The following is a 5,154-nucleotide window of genomic DNA, read 5'->3' as shown; positions in this document are numbered from 1 at the left end:
AGATGATATTTTATGCACTTACCTAACAAAAATACTTTGCTTATGTCCAGAATCATTTTTACTGTGTTTTTTCTAGGTCGATTGCATATGAAATCCACATCACTATGTCCGGATATGACTGGAGGAAACCAGCAATATCCAGTTGTGTTTTGCTTAACTCAATCCCACTTATTGCTACAGCCTGTGTGTTTGTGTTTTTTGATATAATCAATGGCCTTTACTGTTTTGAATGTTTTTGATCAGGAAACATTAAATTTTTTGCTATGAAACACTAATTGGTTCCACATGGAAAACCAGCACTACACATTCGTATTTTCTAGGATGAAAGCTAGAGGAACTGCGGGAAACAAACATGATATTTCTGTTTGCATGGCTGACATTTTATGCATTTTCCTTAGGAACAGACGTTGCTTTTTCCCACTACCATTTTTACTGTGATTTTCTCGGTCCATTGCATATTAATTCCACACCACTTTGTCCGGATATGACTGGATGAAACCAGAAATATCCGCTTGTGTTTTGTCTAAGTCAATCCCAGATATTGCTGCAGCCTCTGTGTTTGTGTTTTCTGGATATTATCGAAGGAATTCATTGTTTTGAATGTTTTCTATCAGGGAACATTTAATTGTGTGCTTGGAAACACTAATTGGTTCCACATGGAGACACCAGCTCTACAGATACATATTTTCTAGGGAGAAAGCTAAAGGAACTGCGGCAAACAAACATGATAATTCTGTTTATATGGATGACATTTTCTGCACTTGTCTAACAAAAAGATGTTGCTTCTCTCCAATACGATTTTTACTGTGGTTTTCTCAGTGCATTGCATATGAATTCCACACAACTTTTTCTGGATATGACTGGAGGAAACCAGAGATATCCGGTGTGTTTTGGATAACTCAATTCCAGATATTGCTATAGCCTCTGTGTTTGTGTTTTGCGAATATTATTGACTGAATTATTATTTTGAATTATTTTATCAGGGAACATTTCACTTTGTGCTTGGAAACACTAATTTGTTCCACATGGAGGCACCAGCTCTACATATTCGTATTTTCTAGGGAGAAAGCTAGAGGAACTGCAGCACTACAAACATGATATTTATGTTTGTATAGATGTTATTTTATGCACTTGCCTAACGAAAAGATTTCATTTTTCTCTAAAACCATTTTTACTGTGATATTTCCGGTCCATTGCATATGAATTCCACACAACAGTGTCCAAATATGACTGGATGAAACCAGAAATATACAGTTGTATTTTGGCTAACTCAATCCCAGCTATTGCGACATCCGGATATTATCGACGGAATTTATTGTTTTCAATTTTGTTTAAGGGAACATTTAATTTTGTGCTTGGAAACACTAACTGGTTCCACATGGAGATACCAGCTCTACACATCCATATTTTCTATGGAAAAAGCTTGAGGAACTGCGGCAAAGAAAAATGATAATACTGTTTGTATAGATGACATTTTATGCACTTGACTAACGAAAAGACTTTGCTTTTCACCAACCCCATTTTTACTGTGATTTTCTCAGTCCATTGCATACGAATGTCACACCACTTTTTCCAGATATGACTGGATGAAACCAAAAATATCCTGTTGTGTTGTTGCTAACTCAATCCAAAATATTGTGAAAGCCTCTGTGTTTGTGTTTTCTGGATATTATCGATGGACTTTATTGTTTTGAATTTTTTTTATTAGGGAATATATAATTTTGTGCTTTGACACGCTAATTGGTTTCACATGGAGACACCAGCTCTGCACATGCGTATTTTTAGGGAGAAACTTAGAGGAACTGCAGCAAACAAACATATATCTTTTGTATACATGACATTATATGCACTTGCCTTACGAAACGATGTTGCTTTTCTCCAAAACCATTTTTACTGTGATTATGTCGTGCATTGCATACGAATTCCAAACCACTTTGTCCGAAAATGACGGGATGAAACAAGAAATATCCGGTAGTGTTTTGGCTAAGTCAATCCCAGATATTGCTATAGCCTCTGTGTTTGTGTTTTCCGGATATTATCAACGGACTTCATTGTTTTGAATGTTTCTGATCAGGGAACATTTAATTTTGTGCTTGGAAACGCTAATTGGTTTCACATGGAGACACCAGCTCTACACATTCGTATTTTCTAGGGAGAAACTTAGAGGGACTGCAGCAAACAAACATGATATTTCTGTTTGTATAGATGACATTTTATGCACTTGCCTAAAGAAAAGATTTTCCTTTTCTCTAAAACCATTGGTACTGTCATTTTTTCGGTCCATTGCATAAAATTCCACACAACTGTGTCCGGATATGACTGGATGAAACCAGAAATATCCGGTTGTGTTTTGGCTAACTCAATCACAAATACTGCGAATGCCTCTGTGTTTGCGTTTTCTGGATATTATCTATGGACTTTATTGTTTTGAATGTTTTTTTATCAGGGAACATTTTATTTTGTGCTTGGAAACACTAATTGGTTCCACATGGAGACACCAAGTCTACACATTCATATTTTCCAGGGAGAGAGCAAGAGGAACTGCGGCAAACAAACATGATATTTCTGTTTGTATTCATGACATTTTATGCACTGGCCTAACGAAAAGACTTTGCTTATGTGCATAACCATTTTTACTGTGATTTTCTCAGTCCATTGTATATGAATTCCAGACATCTTTGTCCGGATGTGACTGCATGAAATCAGATATATCCGGAAGTGTTTTGGCTAACCCAATTCCAGATATTTCTACAACCTCTGTGTTTGTGTTTTCTGGATATTATCGGTGGACTTTATTGTTTTGAATATTTTTTATCAGGGAACATTTAATTTTTTGCTTGGAAACACTAATTGGTTCCACATGGAGACACCAGCTCTACACATTCGTATTTTCTAGAGAGAATGCTAGAATAACTGTGGCAAAGAAACATGATATTTCTGTTTGTATAGATGACATTTTATGCACTTGCCGAACAAAAAGACTTTGCTTTTCTCCAAAAGCAATTTTATTGTGATTTTCCCGGTCCATTGCATACGAATGGCACACCATTTTGTCCGGATATGACTGGATGAAACCAGAGATATCCGGTTGTGTTTTGGCTAACGCAATCCCAGATATTGCAACAGCCTCTGTGTTTCTGTTTTCCGGATAATATTGATGGACTTCATTGTTTTGAATGTTTTCTATCAGGGAACATTTCATTTTGTGCTTGGAAATGCTAATTGGTTCCACAAGGAGACAGCAGCTCTACACATTGGTATTTTCTAGGGAGAAAGCTATAGGACCAGCTGCAAAGATACATGATATTTCTGTTTCTGTAGATGACATTTTATGCACTTGCCTAACAATAAGACTTTGCTTTTCACCAAAACCATTTTTACTCTGATTTTCTCGGTCCATTGCATACAAATGCCACACCACTTTGTCCGTATATGACTGGATGAAACCTAAATATCCGGTTGTGATTTGGCTAACTGAATCCGAAATATTGCAAAAGCCTCTGTGTTTGTGTTTTCGGGATATTATCGATGGACGTTATTTTTTTCAATGTTTTTTTATCAGGGAACATATAATTTTGTGCTTTGAAATGCTAATTGGTTCCACATAGAGACACCAGCTATACAGATTCGTATTTCCTAGTCTGAATGCTACAGGAACTGTGGCAAACAAACATGATATTTCTGTTTGTATACCTGAACATTTATGCACCTGCCTAACGAAAAAACTTTACTTTTCACCAAAGCAATTTTTACTGTGATTTTCTCAGTCCATTGCGTATGAATTCAACACCACTTTGTCACTATATGCCTGGACGAAAGCAGAAATATCCGCTTGTGTTTTGGCTAACTCAATCCCAGATATTGCGGCAGCCTCTGTGTGTTTTCCGGATGTTATCGACGGACTTTATTGTTTTGAATATATTTTATCAGGGAACATTTAATTTTGTGCTTGGAAACACTAATTGGTTCCACATGGAGACACTAGCTCTACACATTCGTATTTTCTAGCGAGAAAGCTAGAGAAACTGTGCGAAACAAACATGATATTTCTGTTTGTATACATGACATTTTATGTACTTGCCAAATAATTAGACTTTGCTTTTCTCGAAAACAATTTTTATTGTGATTTTCTTGGTCCATTGCATACGAATTCCACACAACTTTATCCGGATATGACTGGATGAAACCAGAAGTATACGGTTGTGTTTTGGTTAACTCAATACCAAATATTGCGACAGCCTCTGTGTTTGTGTTTTCTGGATATTATCGAGGGACTTTATTATTTTGAATGTTTTTTATCAGGGGCAATTTAATTTTGTGCTTGGAAACACTAGTTGGTTCTACATGGAGACACCAGCACTACACATTCGTATTTTCTAGAGAGAATGCTAGAATAAATGTGGCAAACAAACATGATATTTCTGTTTGTATAGATGACATTTTATGCACCTGCCTAAAGAAAAGAATTTGCTTTCCCCAAAACCATTTTTACTGTGATTTTCTCAGTCCATTGCATATGATTTCCAAAAAACTTTGTCAGGATATGCCTTGAGGAAACCAGAAATATCTGTTTGTGTTTTGGCGAACTCAATCCCAGATATTTCTACAGCCTCTGAGTTTGTGTTTTCTGGATATTATCTATGGACTTTATTGTTTTTAATGTTTTTTTTTGACAAGGAACATTTAATTTTGTGCTTGGAAACACTAATTCTTTCCACATGGAGACACCAGATCTACATATTCATATTTTTTAGGGAGAAAGCTAGAGGAACTGCGGCAAAGAAACATGGTATTTCTGTTTGTATACATAACATTTCATGCACTTGCTGAACAAAAAGATTTTGCTTGTCTCCAAAACCATTTGTATTGTGGTTTTCTTGGTGCATTGCATAGGAATGCCATGCAACTTTGTCTGGATATTTCTGGAAGAAACCAGAAATATCCAATTGTGTTTGGGGTAACTCAATCCCAAATATTGTGACAGCATCTTAGTTTGTGTTTTCTTGATATTATTGATGGACTTTTGGTTTTGAATGTTTTCTATCAGGGAACATTTAATTTTGTGCTTGTAAAAACTATTTGGTTCCACATGGAGACTCCAGCTCGACACATTTGTATTTTCTAGGGGGAAAGCTAGAGGAACTGTAGCAAACA

Source organism: Lepus europaeus, unplaced genomic scaffold (genome assembly GCF_033115175.1).
Source record: "Lepus europaeus isolate LE1 unplaced genomic scaffold, mLepTim1.pri SCAFFOLD_35, whole genome shotgun sequence".
Taxonomy (NCBI): Eukaryota; Metazoa; Chordata; class Mammalia; order Lagomorpha; family Leporidae; genus Lepus; species Lepus europaeus.
Note: the sequence above shows the minus strand (reverse complement) of the source record.